A 15,977-nucleotide genomic window follows, 5' to 3' on the forward strand; every position below is an offset into this window, starting at 1 on the left:
TGGAATAGAGGAAGTTTATTGCCTCTCCAGGATACAGCACAGCACAGATGTAATCTGGTCACAGAGCTGGGCTAGGCTGCCTCAGGCCCCCTTGAGATGGGGGAGACTGGGCCCCTAAACTCCAGCCCCTTCCCCTAGGCTCTCCTCCATGCTCTCAGACAGCCAGCAACCAACTAACTAACTTCCAGCCCTGCCCCCCAGCCAGGGCAGTATTCCACCTTCCTTTGTTCCTCTCCATGGGGGGTGTCTGGCCCCTGGTTCAACAAGTTTGGCATTACCTCTGCCTAGCGAGGTTTTCCCTGCTGGGTCTTGCTCCAGACAGCAGGGGTCACCACAGCCCAGCAAGTACCCCCACTACGTCACACATATATGGAAACATGTCACATAGTCTGGACAGTATCCGACGAATTTGCGGCTCTGGGCCTCCTCATAAACTCAAAGAAGTCATCGTTAGTTCCCTCTCAAAACCTCATGTTCATAGGTGCACGACTCGATTCAACTGCAGCGCGAGCATATTTACCAGTGGAACGTTTTACGGCAATCAAAGAGCTGGTACACACCATGGTGCATGCTCCAACAATTCCCACACGTGTCTGTCTACAGCTGTTGGGACACATGGCTGCCGCAACCATTGTAGTGCGCAACGCAAGGTTACGTTTTTGTTGCCTCCAGCATTGGTTAGCCACGGTTTACATCCCGTCAAAGCACACTGTCCACAGGCCGGTAGTGGTGCCACAGTATGTCCGGGATTCCCTACAGTGGAAATCTTCTCACGGGCGTTCCATTTCATCGCCCACAACCCACAACACAAATTACTACAGATGCCTCCCTTACAGGTTGGGGAGCTCACATGGGCAATCTCACGGTTCAGGGACGTTGGTCGACACAAGAGATGCTACTACATATCAATGTGCTCGAGTTAAGAGCGGTACGACATGCTTGCAAACATTTCCAAGTCCACATTCAGAATACAACGACCAGGATTCTAACGGACAACATGGCGACTATGTTCTATATCAACAAACAAGGGGGTGCCCGATCCCGTTCTCTTTGCGCAGAGAGCACTCGTTTATGGAATTGGTGTATCGCCAACAACACCATTCTCACAGCATCCTACCTTCCAGGCATCGACAACTTAATAGCAGACTCTCTCAGCAGGCGTTTTCCTCACGACCACGAATGGGAGGTACGCACGGACGTGCTGACTCGTGTTTTCGCTCGATGGGGATTTCCAACAATAGATTTGTTCGCGACAGAACTCAATTCGAAATGTCCCACTTATTGTTCAAGAGCCAGAATAGGACGCCACTCCCTGGGGGATGCCTTTCTTCTCCACTGGGGGACATCGTTACTATACGCCTTTCCCCCGGTAGTGTTAATTCCCAGGGTTCTGGAAAAGATCAACATAGATGAGGCCCGGGTAATCCTCCTAGCACCGGCATGGGCTCGTCAGCCTTGGTTCTCAATGCTCCACCAGATGTCAGTGAGAGGGCCGTATCCTCTGCCTTCTCTTCCGAATCTGTTGACCCAGGGCAACGGATCCCTCAGGCACCCGAGACCCGAAGTTCTGCACCTCACCGCTTGGATGCTTGCTGGTTCACCGACTCCGAACAATCATGTTCTCAGCGAGTCAAGCAAGTGCTGATGCATAGTCGAAAAGAATCCACACGAACCACTTATGTGGCTAAGTGGTCGAAGTTCCAAGCATGGTGTATGGACAACAATGTGGACTCGCGTTTTGCAACCCTACCTTGTATATTGGAATACCTCTTGCAGCTACATGACAATGGCCTGGCTCTTGCATCTCTACGAGTGCACTTGGCAGCAATCAATGCCTTCCACCACAGGGATGGCGATTTTTCCTTGTTCGCGCACCCTACTACAAAAAGATTTCTGAAGGGGCTCTCGAATCTCCATCCCCCGCGGAGGCCTCCTCCACCCTTATGGAATTTGGATCTAGTCCTTCAAACTCTGACTCGTCCCCCCTTCGAACCCTTAGCTACAGTGTCATTGCACCTACTTACTATCAAACTGGTATTCCTCCTAGCCATTACTTCGGCTCGCAGGGTGAGATAGCAGCTTTTATGGCCTCACCGCCCTATACAGTTTTTTCGAAGGAATCGGTGACACTGAGGACCCATCCGGTGTTTATTCCAAAGGTTTCCTCTGAATTCCACATAAACGAGCCGGTGGTTTTGCCATGTTTCTTTCCGAAACCCCATACCTCAACACAAGCAGCACAGTTGCATACGCTGGATGTGAGAAGATCCTTAGCATTTTACATTGACAGAACACGGGATTTTAGGAAAACAGACTGTTTGCTAGTATCATTAGCACGACATTCAAAAGGGCAACCACTAACTTCTCAGCGTATCTCGAAACTAATAGTTTCATGTATATCCATGTGCCATTCATTACGGGGGAAGCCTCTCCCTTCTCTTCCAAAAGCTCATTCAACTAGGGCAGTTGCTACTACTACGGCCTTCCTCAATGGAGTGTCTTTTCGTGACATTTGCAGAGCGGCAACATGGTCTTCTAATGTGACTTTTATGAAGCACTACGCTATAGTCGATCAGCTTGCTTCAGATTTTTCTGTGGCTACAGCGGTACTGAATCGTGCCGGTAGTCTTGATTCCGGAGTGCTCTGATTCTGTTCCGTGTACTGCTCCGGAGTCACCTAGAGTGGAGCACCCACGGGGCCACTCGAAGAAGAAAAGGAAGTTACTCACGCTGTGAAGTAACGATTGTTCTTCGAGATGTGCCCCGTGGGTGCTCCACGACCCGCCCTTCCTCCCCGCTCCGGAATTTTCTCTTAATTTGTCTTTCAGATGAGCGGGTGAGAGGAACTGACGGTTGCCGGCTCGTGCGCGGCTGATCAAAGGCGCGAACGCTGTCCTGCTGAACCACGCATGCACGAGCCAGCGGAGCACGGCTATGAAAAGTCTCTGCGCCGCGGCGCCGGGACGGGACCTGACACCTAGAGTGGAGCACCCACGGGGCACATCTCGAAGGACAATCATTACTTCACAGGGTGAGTAACTTCCTTTTCTCAGTGGTGACAGATGACAGAATGAAGAGCAATGGTCTCAAGTTGCAGTGGGGGAGGTCTAAGTTGAATAGTAGGAAAAGCTATTTTACTAGGAGGGTGGTGAAGCACTGGAATGGGTTACACTAGGGAGGTGGTGGAATCTCCATCCCTAAAGACTTTTAAATCCCAGCTTGACAAAGCCCTGGCTGGGATGATTTAGTTGGGGTTGATCCTGCTTTGGGCAGGGGGTTGGACTCAGTGACCTCCTGAGGTCTCTTCCAGCTCCAGGATTCTGCGTGTGTGTGTGTGTGTGTGTGTGTGTGTGAGTTGCTCTGTGCCTCAGTTTCCCCATCTGTAAAACGGGGATAATGAGAGAACCCATCTGTGCTTTGCGATCAGTGAATGAAAGGGACTGTGGAAGGGCTGGGTATCATTAGGCATAGTGATTATACTCCTAGTAATTGATCTACATGGGTTGCCAGAGTAAGGCTGTCTTGAGGAAGGTGAAGGCTTTGGCTTCAGGCTCTGGCCAGGTTAATAGGGAATGTACAGAAGTGAGGCATTTTAGAGTGGTACTAGCCGGAAGGGGCCATCTAGAGAATGAGATGGAATCAAGGAGCATTCATGTATTTGCCCACAAACTGGATGGTTATTTGCAATCTAGCAGACCCTGACTGAGGCCAGTGTGCTTCACTGTAATAACAGCTGCCAGGTCCTTGCTTAGCGATTATACCAACCGGCAATCTGTAATACTGGTCCAAGGGATTGTAGCCGGAAGGTCTGTCCCTTTCAGGGCTTGGAGGGAGGGGACCAGTCAGCCCTGCTATACCTGTGCAGGGTGAAAGAGGAAAGCCCAGCAACTGAGGCCTGGAATTGATTGAGCCCTGCCAAAGGCCCTTGGTTGGAGAGTGGATCAGGAGCTGGGGTTAGACTGGTTGTTGCTCTTGGGAGCCCACCTATAAAGGGCGAAAGCTTCTTTTGATGTTTTTGGATGTGGCTGAGGAGGCTGAATGCTTTGGAGAGGCTTGGTGACAGGCTCAGGTCACATCTGCAACAGGAGGCAGCCACAGACCCAGGGTGCTGGAGCAATTTTTATAGCATGGGTGTTGTGATTCATAGACTCAAAATGTAAATATAATGAGATCCACTTCAAGCCAGGGGGTACCACAGCACTCATCTACACTGCCCCCCTTGTTCCAGCACCTATCCATAGACCTTGGGGGAAGTCAAGGCAAAATGGCTCTGATATTCCATTACCTTTAAGGAGGTGATCTGCAATGGTGAGTCTTGTCCAATAGGCTCTTCCATGTTTATAGTATGAGCCTCTTTTGCTAAATGAAGCACTCCTGGATTAGCTGCCTGCATGTTGCCGTGGATAAGAAAAAACGGAATACTTGGTTAACCCTGTCCCTGGAAGGGAGAATATGTGAGGGCTTGTGTGCTTTGTCCATTCAATTTCTACTCTCAGCAGAAAACCAGTACCTTGTTTACCTGTGCCTTGTTCTGAGAACACTGCCTCATACAGAGAGTACCTGGTTTGAAGCTTAATCCTTGTTTTTTTTCCAGATTTACTTAATCCAGCACAGTTGAGCAATGGCTTGTAGCAAAAGCTGCAGTTTAAGATTCTTCAGGAAGTTTATAATTAGTTTGAAGCTTGGGTAAGTGACTAAATTTCCCTTCTTGAAAGAGCTGGTTTGGTTCTTGAAACCAAATCGGAAACTTCTGTTTGGTTGGGTTTTTTTTTTTTTTTAAACTAAAGATGATGCAAAGTCTTCACTAGTCCCTCGTCACAGAGGCATGTGAATAGGTTGCTTGACTGCTCAGGGCATGAGGGAGCTTTAGATTTCTTCTTGTTTTACAATCTTTTTGCTGAAGTGCCTGTCAAATTTATTTTTAGACAGTAGTTGAGAATTCTGACTTCTAGTTCCTGTGGTTAGGGTGTGAGCCAGGGCAACAACATTCAGATGTTTGTTGATACCAGGAAGTGCTTAGAGAGATTGTCTTGGGAATGTTTTAGTCACATCAAAAGTGTAAGGGAACCCCCCACAGCCTGCCCAAAACCCACAGTGAAAGTTGCTGCGGAAGCTCTTCCAGTATTTTATTGCTCAGGATCAAGTCCCAGATAAATGAGTCCAGATCCTGGCCTAGGGTTGCCAGGTGTCTGGTATTCACCCGGACAGTCCAGTATTTTCGCCTCCTGTCTGGTAAAAAATTTCAGAAAATACCGGACACCTAAGATGTCTGGTATTTTCTGATATTTTCCCCCGGCCAGGAGGCGAAAATGTTGGGCACCTGGCAACCCTACAAACACTCAGTGCCCAGCCTCCACTCCCCTCCTCCCCTCTGAGCTCCCCGCCCCTGCCTCCAACACCCCCAGTCCCCTGACTCCAGCCCCCATGCTTACCTGGTTCTGCAAGGCTGCCAGCAAAAAGACCAAGGGGAAGCAATGACTCCCTTGGGTCTTAGTGCTCAACCACTCCCCTGTTCCTATCCCTGCACTCAATCTTAAAGGGGACATACTGTTTTATTTTAAATTTTTTTTTTGTGCAACTACTTTGGCCCTCCCCCCCCTTTTTTTCTTCAACAGAATTTTTTCACCGTGTTTTTTTTGGGGGGGGGGGGGAAGGGGAGGTGTTCAGTATTTTCATTTCAACCATCTGGCAACCCTATTCTGGTCCACTGTCGGTCCTGCCAGCGCTCCAGGACGATGCGGTCCCACCAGTCGCTGCTGGTGTCCAGATGCCAGACGCGGCGGGGCACGCCGGTGCCGGGGCGCCGCCGCGGCTCCTCCACGGCCCCCAGGGCGGCCAGGCAGAGAGGCAGGGGGCTGACGTTCCCCAGGTGGTGCCAGGCAGCCTCGAGCCATTGCTGGCAGGCTTGCAGCAGCAAGTCCAGAACGTGCACCAGAAGGTGCAGGGCAAGCCGTGGCTCCATGTTGCCACCTGCGGCGGTCCCCCCCGAAGGGAAGCACCGACACAGACGGGCACGAAGACCGACGCTTTGCTGTCCCTCGGCGAGGTTGGCAAGCAAGCAGGAAAAGCTGAGAACCGGCTGTCCAGGGGGGTCCCTTTAAGCACGAGCCTCAGATAGCCTCAGACAGCAGCCACACAAAGCAACTACTGACCTGATGCCCTGCCAGAACCGGTTTCAACTGCCCTTAAATGCCCCCCTGTGTCCAATCAGTGTGGACGCGCTAGTTCGAACTAGTTTTTAGTTCTAGATGCGTTAGTTCGAATTAGCTTAGTTCGAATTAACTAATTCGAACTAAGTTAGTTCGAACTAGCGCTGTAGTGTAGACGTACCCTGTGTGACCTGGGCATCAGCCTGAGCATGACAGGTTTCCCTTGTGCATCACCCACTGTGCACCCACCTACCTCCCCCCCGGGTGTTACACAACCTCACTGCACTCACCTGCTGCTTCCTCTCCTGCGCCAGATGACACCTGGGAGGCCTCTGGGGTCTGGGTGACTGGCTCCAGGGTGAGGGTCGCCGTCTCCTCACTGTCCTCCTCCTCTGGCACCATGTCCCCGTCTCCAGACTGCTCTGGGTCCTGCTCGGGAGCGTCCACCACAGGGTCTGCCAATCCTGACTGGACAAAACGCCGTGGTGTGCGTGCTTCACTACTGCCACCCAGGATCTGGTCCAGCTCGCTGTAATAAGGGCAGTAGTAGGGGGCTGCACCAGAACGGGAGCTCTCCTCCGTGGCCTTGACGTACCCTTGCCGCAGCTCCTTCACTTTGGAGCGCACCTGGTCCTGGGTGCGGGGGTAGTGTCCCTTCTGGGCCAGGGCCTCTGCCATGCGGCCATAAATGTCGGCATTTCGCCGCCGGCTTTTGAGGGCTTGTAAGGCCTCCTCCTCTCCCCAGAGCTCCAGCAGGGTCTTGAGCTCTGGCCCAGACCAGGATGGTGCCCGGCGCTTGGAGCCCCTGGCTGGGTCCCCAGAAGGCTCTCTGGAAGGGCCAGGAGGGTCTTGGGGCTGGGACATGCTGCACCAAAGTAGCAGTGTGCTCTGGCTCCTTTGCTGCAACAAGTGGCTGTGAGGGTGCCTGTCCCTTTAAGAAATGGCTGCAGACAGACATGCAAGCCATGCCCCAGATTGTCCACCAGGGCTTCTTCCTGGAGGCCAATATTTTCAAAAAAATGGCCTCCTCCCGTCCACACTCACTTACTTTCGACGGATCTCCGTCGAAAAAGGCGTTCTTCCTCGTGGAATGAGGTTTACCGCCGTCGAAAGAAAAGCCGCATTCTTTCGATTTAATTTCGAAAGAACGCGGCTGCAGTCTAGACGCAGGTGAAGTTTTTTCGAAAAAAGGCTATTTTTTTCGAAAAAACCCCTGAGTCTGGACACAGCCATGGAGTTTCTCCATGAGTATATTTTGTTACCTCCCTATCTAGTCATTATGTTTGCAACAGGAATATTGTTGTAATAATAAAAGTTCTTTCTTTTCTTTTAATTAACCTGGCAGTGGTTAATGGTGTGACCTGATTTTTGTTTTAGGGGGAAGATTTCCCAAATGATCTTTCCCCTGATTTCTTTATCAACATTTGGGTGGTGGCAGCAGAAGTTTTATTCCCAAGATCTAGGTTTTTAAGATCTTGGGGGGAAGTTTTATACCAAAGCCTGGTAGATAAGGCTTTGGGATACACTTGCTGGCCCCCACTTCTGCATTTATCATGCCGGAGTGGGGAAGGAGCCATGACATGGCTGTGTAGCTGTAGCTGTGTATCTGTAGCTGCTGTGTCTAGACTGGCAAGTTTTTCTGCAAAAGCAACTGCTTTTGCAGAAAAACTTACCAGCTGTCTACACTGGCTGCTTGAATTTCCACAAGAACACTGACCTCCTACTGTAAGAAATCAGTGCTTCTTGCAGAAATACTATTCTGCTCCCATTCGGGCAAAAGTCCTTTTGCGCAAAAGCTTTTCCGCAAAAGGGCCAGTGTAGACAGCTCAGATTTGTTTTGCGCAAAAAAGCCCCAATCGTGAAAATGGCGATCGGGGCTTTTTTGTGCAAAAGTGCGTCTAGATTGGCCACAGATGCTTTTGCGCAAAAGTGCTTTTGCGGAAAAGCATCGGTGCCAATCTAGATGCTCTTTTCCGCAAATACTTTTAACGGAAAACTTTTCCGTTAAAAGCATTTGCGGAAAATCATGCCAGTCTGGATGTAGCCCACTTGAGGCAGTGGGTTTTTGCCCACAGAAGCTGATGCCCAAATAAATCTGTTGGTTTTTAAGGAGCCACAGGACTGCTCCTTGTTTTTATGGCATGACCACAGCTCCATGGCCAGGAAAGGGAAAGAGCCAAACCTGAACCACGTGCTATAGCCAGGACTGGCTGTTAGGCTCAGTGTCTGAATGCAGGGTTAGCACAGAAGGGGTAAGGAGGGGCACAGTGGTATGTGGGGAATCCCAAGACTAAACCAGGCAGAGTTCAGGGCAGGTGCAGTCTATGAAACTGGGAGGCGAGGAGTAGCACCCCCGCTAATCCTCCCTGGGTTTGGCTCTGCAGACAGAGGGTCCGAGTTTTGGAGCCCAGGAAGAGGTCAGCTGGGGCCCAGGAAGGGGCCAGAGGGCGGGGGGAGGGTCCCTACCTGGTGTCCCTGCTGCAGGGAGTCGACAAGGTGTCTGGTCTAATCGATGCAATCCCTCCCTCAATGGGGCGGTGAGGGCCGGGCCTTGTGCAGCGCCGGGCCGGGCCTGGCGTTCAGATCCTCCCCCTCAGGCTCTTTAAAAGACCCGGGATCCGGGGGGCGCCTGTTTGGAAACGCATCAGGAGAACTGGACTGGAGGTGAACGTGGCTTTGTGGGGCTCTCGGGACGGGCATGGCGTGCCCTGCTCTCAGGCACCTCAACATCGTGGTGATCGGCCACGTGGACTCTGGGAAATCCACCACCACCGGGCACCTCGTCTACACGTGCGGGGGCATCGACAAGCGAACCATCGAGAAAGAGGAGGCCGAGGTGGGGAGGCCTTTCCCATTTACTTGCATCCCCTCCCCCCGAGTCCCTCTAGCCAATTACACCCCCAAAAAGGCTTTGGAGCCCTTTGGAATTGGACCCTTTCTGGGCTACAAGGTAACCCTTGGATGCTATGACATAACAATGGGGTGAGGTAATGCTGCCCACCCCACCCTAGATCAGGGATCTTTTGCCTGCCTCTGGGTTCCCTATGCCATTGCTGTGCAGTGAGTAGGCCCTGCTGGGGTAGCTGTCCCTTTCCAGGCAGGGAGAACCAGCTTCAAATATTTACACCTCCCCCCTGCATTTCACTCCCCTCGGTGGCCAGGCCTTGTCCTTGGTGTGTGTCCTTTCTCAAGTAGCTGCTTCCAAGAGTAGGGTCCCTGCTCCCTCTAACTGGTGCCTCCTCTTGCCACACAGATGGGAAAGGGCTCCTTCAAGTACGCCTGGGTGCTGGACAAGCTGAAGGCCGAGCGGGAGCGGGGGATCACCATTGACATCTCCCTGTGGAAGTTTGAGACCACCAAGTACTACATCACCATCATCGATGCCCCGGCCATAGGGACTTCATCAAGAGCATGATCACCGGCACCTCTCAGGTACGGGCTGGAGCAGTCAAGCTCCAGAAACAGTTTGATTGTGCTGGGCTTGGGGTGTCTCAGGAAAGCTGTAATGTATGTTTAAAATAGCCTTGCAGTTGCATATGGCCTTAGCATTGCAGGGAATAATGTTGCCACAGAATGCATTGGGCTCTGTGTTTGGGGGTGGGGTGGGGTGCAGCTTTTAGGCTTGTATAGGGAAGGGCTGCCCCCTCTCATGAGGAAGACTGATTTTTGGGGGGAGGGGTAATATCTCTTATCTGTGGTCTGTAACATCCCTAGTAGGCCCATGGTTCCTAGTAGGAACTTGTTCTCAGGGCCTGATTCCTTCCCAGGCTGACTGTGCAGTACTCATTGTGGCAGCTGGCGTGGGAGAGTTTGAAGCTAGCATCTTGAAGAAAGGGCAGACCCTTGAGCATGCCCTGCTGGCCTACACACTGGGGGTGAAGCAGCTCATTGTTGGGGTGAACAAGATGGACTCCACGGAGCCCCCTTTCAGTGGCAAGCGCTACCAGGAGATCACCAAGGACATGGGGGCCTACATCAAGAAGATTGGCTACAACCCAGCATCTGTAGCGTTTGTGCCCATCTCTGGCTGGCATGGGGACAACATGCTGGAGGCCAGTGCCAAGGTGAGTATCCGCGTGTTTCTGCATAGCCCTCTCTAGTAGAGAGATGGAGACGTCTGGGGGGATGGAGACCGCATTGGCTTGCAGATGGGAGAGTGGGTGGTTTGTGAACTCAGACAAATTCAGCTTAAAGTTGCTACTGCTCACATCCCTTGGCTCTCCCAGGGTTACAGTAAGAAATGATTTTTCGGAGGATCTGAGATTTTCAGCTGGACTGTCTGTATCACACTGCACTGAGCTAGAGTTTCACGTAAAGGTGCAGTCCTAAGTGGCGTGGTAAAGGCTGAGCTTAAAAGATCTGTTTCCTGTTCATTCCCACAAATCTCAAGACCTGAACTTGGTTAATTTAAGCTTTTTAGGGAATGGAGGGGAAGAAGCTCTAGGAACTGAATAACCTGGGACCTGCTGACAAGTTCCCCTAAGCTCTGAATTGTAACTGATCTCTGGTGATGCACCTAATTGAACCCCCTCGCCCATCCGCATGGTTCAAAGGCTGGAGCATAACCAGGAAGGGAGGTAGTATTTCTGGTACAACTCTGCTGGAAGCCCTGGATTCCATTATCCCTCCTTCCTGGCTCATCAACAAACCCCTCTGACTGCCCCTGCAGGATGTCTACAAAATCGGCGGTGAGCGAGTGCGCGGGGGATAGTGGTTCCCATCAGGGCTGGGATGATAGAACTGTCTACAAAAAGGAGCATGTAAAATGGTGGCTGCCGTTGTAAGTGCTGTAGTTCCACGTATACTGCAGCTCACATGGACTTTGCACACCTCCCTACTGAGGGTATGTCTACACTTGCACCCTTGCAGTTGTGTGCAGCGTGCTGTAGGCCCATGTGCGGCTAGCTGCAGAGGTGCACGCTATGGGTCTGTGTGCGCTTACGTGTGGCCGGCTGTGGAGCTGCACGCTATGGGTCTGTGTGTGGCTGGCTGTATTGTATTCCCCATACGATGAGGTTTACCAGTTATTTCAAGAGAAGGGTTTTCTCTCAAAATAACCGCGTCTTAATAGTGTCTGTTATTTCAAAATAGCACCATTTTGAAATAGCGCCATAACGCAAATATGCAAATGAAGTGCGGGATATTTAAATCCCGGCTTCATTTGCAATTTCGAATGTCTGCATTTGCATCCCTCTCTCGAAAGAGGGTTCAAGTGTAGACATGCCCTCAATGTCTGCTTGGGCTAGAGATGTCATCCCATCCCCTCATGGCAGCGCTGGGCTGACCTAGGTCCCCTTACTGCCCAAAAGGCTGAGCAGAAAATGCTGGCAGTCTTTGCTTGTGGCATCTCCTATTCCTTCCCTGTTCTTTTTATCAGTAACATCTTAGCTATTTAACACCAGACTCACCAGTTCTCGTCTCCCTCAGGCATCGGAACTGTCCCCGTGGGCCGTGTGGAGACTGGTTTCATGAAGGCTGGCATGGTCGTGACCTTTGCCCCCAGCAACATTACCACAGAGGTGAAATCAGTGGCAATGCACCACGAGGCTCTGGCAGAGGCACTGCCGGGTGACAACGTTGGGTTCAATGTGAAGAACGTGTCTGTGAAAGACATCCGCCGTGGGAACGTGGCTGGAGACAGCAAGACCGACCCTCCCATGGAGACTGGCAGCTTCACCTCTCAGGTTAGCGATGTACTAATTTCAACTCACTTCAGTGTATCTTGCAGTGCCTGAATGTGTATACAATGCTATAAAAGCCTGAAAATATCTAATATTTTAAAATCCCTATTGCTGCCCACCTCCTTGAAGAGGGATAACTTTTTCTTTTGCAGATCATCATCCTGAACCACCCTGGCCAGATTGCCACACTGCTCACATCGCCTGCAAAGTCTCAGAGCTCAAGGAGAAGATCGACCACAGGTCTGGCAAGAAGCTGGAGGGCAATCGCAAGGCACTGAAGTCTGGAGATGCTGCCATTGTGCATATGATCCCTGACAAACCCATGTGTGTGGAGAGCTTCTCTGAGTACGCACCTCTTGGTAAGTTTGCATACTCCTATTGGTCCTAGTCAGGCTCTTGCTGAGTCTGTCTAAACATCTCTTAACATTGGACCTCCATTGGCAATCTAATGAATCATTGGATTCAGCTTTAAGAAAGTCTCCTCCATACCAGTGGAAGGTGAACTCAGGCCTCCCCCATCAGTAGCTTTAGTAATGCCTTGCAGAAGCATTTTATTAATCCACAAATTGCAGCTCCCAAACCAAACTCCCAGCCTTAACCTAGACACCGCTCCCACCATCCATGGAAGGCTTCTTAATCGATCTTTGTCTTTTAATGATGCTCTTCTCTGCAGGTCGCTTTGCTGTTCGTGACACAAGGCAGATAGTGGCCGTGGGAGTGATCAAGGCTGTCGAGAAGAAGGCTGGTGGACCTGCCAAGATCACCAGGTCAGCAGTGAAGGCCAGTAAGAAGTGATTTCTCCAAGTTCTCAATGTGCCAGCCTGGGCTCCCACAGTAGGTGTCTCTGAGCAAAGCCTCCCCCCTTCTCCCGATCACAGATCAACGTCTGGACTCGCTTAGCCAGGACTGGCTCCTGAGCAGAAAAACACACTGGAAGAGCTTCCAAAAGAAAGGAAGGAGAGGAATTGTTTTAAATGTTGGGTTGGTGGTTGCACTTGTGTGGGGTTTTCCTTGGTTTTGCTCTCTTGTGGTATGAATAAAGGATGAATTCTGCTTCAGTGATTTGGTCTCCTTCAGCTAGGAGTCTCTCTGCATTTAGAGTGTAACTTAAGGAGTAAGCGCTTCATGTCTTCAAATCAGCCTACCAACATGGTTGTAGTCAACTGGTGGCTGACGACCAACTGCCAGGGCTGCTCTAACCTACACTAGCCTGCTTGAAAGAGTCAGCACAATTCACAACCTCTTAAACATATGTTGGGAAACTAACACAGCGAGGCACAGGCTATCCAATACGTTTCTGGACTGCATTGGAGACAACTTTCTGTTTCAGAAGTTTGAAAAAGCTACCAGAGGAGAAGCTGTTCTGGATTTGGTTTTAACAAATAGGGAGGAACTAGTTGAGAACTTGAAAGTGGAAGACAGTATAGGGGACAGTGATCACGAAATAATAGAGTTCATGATCTTAAGGAAAGGTAGAAGGGAGACCAGCACAATTGAGGTAATGGATTTCAGGAAGGCAGATTTTGATAAGCTCAGAGAACTTGTAGGTAAGGTCCCATGGGAAGCAAGACTGAAGGGAAAAACAACTGAGGAGAGTTGGAAGTATTTCAAAGGGACGTTGTTAAGGGCCCAAAAGCAAACAATTCCGCTGTGTAGGAAAGATAGAAAATATGACAAAAGACCAGGTTGGCTTAACAAGGAGATCTTGCATGATCTCAAAATAAAAAAGGAGTCATAAAAAATGGAAACTAGGACAACTAACAAAGGATGAATATAGGCAAGCAACACGGGAATGCAGGGGCAAGATTAGAAAGGCAAAGGCACAAAATGAGATCAAACTAGCTACAGGCATAAAGGGAAACAAGAAGACCTTTTATAAATACATTAAAAGCAAGAGGAAGACCAAGGACAGGGTAGGCCCACTGCTTAGTGAGGAGGGAGAAGCAGTAACAGGAAACTTGGAAATGGCGGAGATGCTCAATGACTTCTTTGTTTCGGTCTTCACCGAGAAGTCTGGAGGTGTGCCTAACGTAGTGAATACAAGCAGAGAGAGGGTAAGTTTAGAAGATAGGATACACAAAGAACAAGTTAAAAATCACTTAGGAAAGTTAGATGTCAGCAAGTCACCAGGTCCTGATGAAATGCATCCCAGGATACTCAAGGAGCTGATAGAGGAGGTATCTGAGCCTTTAGCTATGATCTTTGAAAAATCATGGCAGACAGGGGAGATTCCAGAAGACTGGAAAAGGGCAAATATTGTGCCCATCTATAAAAAGGGGAATAAGAACAATCCAGGAAACTATAGACCGGTCAGTTTAACGTCTGTCCCGGGGAAGATAATGGAGCAGGTAATTAAGGAAGTCATATGCAAACACTTGGAAAGTAATAAAGTGATAGGGAATAGCCAGCATGGGTTTGTGAAGAACAAGTCATGCCAAACTAATCTGATAGCTTTCTTTGATAAGATAACGAGCCTTGTGGATAAGGGAGAAGCGGTGGATGTCATATACCTAGACTTTAGTAAGGCATTTGATACGGTCTCGCATGATATTCTTATTGATAAACTAGGCAAATATAACTTAGATAGGGCCACGATAAGGTGGGTGCATAATTGGCTGGATAACCGTAGTCAGAGAGTTGTTGTTAACGGTTCTAAATCCTGCTGGAAAGGGATAGCAAGTGGAGTTCCTCAAGGGTCTGTTTTGGGACCCGTACTGTTCAATATCTTCATCAATGATGTAGATGTTGGGATAGAGAGTACGCTTATTAAGTTTGCAGATGATACCAAACTGCGTGGGGTTGCGACTTCTTTGGAGGATAGGGTCATAATTCAAAATGACCTTAGCAAGTTAGAGAAATGGTCAGAGGTAAACAGGATGAGGTTTAATAAAGAGAAATGCAAAGTGCTCCACTTAGGAAGGAACAATCAGTTCCATACATACAAGATGGGAAGCGACTGTCTAGGAAGGAACATGGCAGAAAGGGATCTAGGAGTTATAGTGGACCACAAGTTGAATATGAGTCAACAGTGTGACGCTGTTGCAAAAAAAGCAAATATGATTCTAGGTTGTATCAACAGGTGTGTTGTAAGCAAAACTCGTGAAGTCATTCTGCCGCTCTACTCTGCACTAGTTAGGCCTCAGCTGGAGTACTGTGTCCAGTTCTGGGCGCCACATTTCAAGAAAGATGTGGAGAAATTGGAAAGGGTACAGAGAAGAGCGACAAGAATGATTAAAGGTCTAGAGAACATGACCTATGAAGCCAGGCTTCATGAACTGGGCTTGTTTAGTTTGGAAAAAAGAAGATTAAGGGGGGACATGATAGCGGTTTTCAAATATCTAAAAGGGTGTCACAAGGAGGAAGGAGAAAATTTGTTCCTCTTGGTTTCTGAGGACAGGACAAGGAGTAATGGGCTTAAAGTGCAGCAGGGGAGGTTTAGATTGGACATTAGGAAAAAATTCCTAACTGTCAGGATGGTCAAATATTGGAATAAATTGCCAAGGGAGGTGGTGGAATCTCCCTCTCTGGAGATATTTAAGAACAGGTTAGATAGACATCTGTCAGGGATGGCGTAGATGAAGCTTTGTCCTGCCTTGAGGGCGGGGGGCTGGACTCGATGACCTCTCGAGGTCCCTTCCAGTCCTATTATTCTATGATTCTATGTAACAGGGAGCATGGGACTTGGACTGTAAACTCTCTGGGGCAAATAAGTTTGACACATTAGTGGGCAAAGCCCAACCAAGAATAGGAACCTATTCAATAAACAACAAGCCTGCTGTGAAGTATGGCTAAATTAACAATTCTATCACAACAGAGATGGGGTGTGTGTCAAAACTCTTCAGTGAGTGACTAAATGTGCCTCTTCAATCTCTGGGAACTGAGCTGTTCCTCCAATTTCCACAGCCTCCCAACCATTATTAAAGCCCTTAACTTTCACAGAGAAAGGAGTCATAAGTTAAATTGTGGCAGTGAATCTGCAACAGTGACCAACACAAACTCTCCTCTCCCCTTTTCAGGGAGGCAAGTGCTTATGATGTCAAAAGGAAAGAAATGTCTTATGCAGGAAAGACTGACAGTGACTTAGGTGTAGCTTACATTTCCTATCTCTGAGTGAGCTACATTAACAGGTGCTCAGGCTCCATATGTG

The 15,977-nt window shown here is 49.6% G+C and overlaps 1 protein-coding gene and 1 pseudogene across 1 annotated transcript in view; both read left to right on the plus strand.

The window, feature by feature from the left end:
• Positions 1-4,692, plus strand: part of LOC102450378 (sodium-dependent phosphate transport protein 3-like) — a 27,138-nt gene extending 22,446 nt beyond the window's left edge. Inside the window, exon 13 of the transcript XR_012897588.1 lies at positions 4,595-4,692. The gene's annotated coding sequence lies outside the window, so the exon portion shown is untranslated. The remainder of the gene's footprint in view (positions 1-4,594) is intronic.
• On the plus strand, positions 4,693-12,888 carry LOC102462207 (elongation factor 1-alpha, somatic form-like; annotated as a pseudogene).
• Positions 12,889-15,977: the final 3,089 nt, after the last annotated feature.

Source organism: Pelodiscus sinensis, chromosome 25 (genome assembly GCF_049634645.1).
Source record: "Pelodiscus sinensis isolate JC-2024 chromosome 25, ASM4963464v1, whole genome shotgun sequence".
Lineage (NCBI taxonomy): Eukaryota > Metazoa > Chordata > Testudines > Trionychidae > Pelodiscus > Pelodiscus sinensis.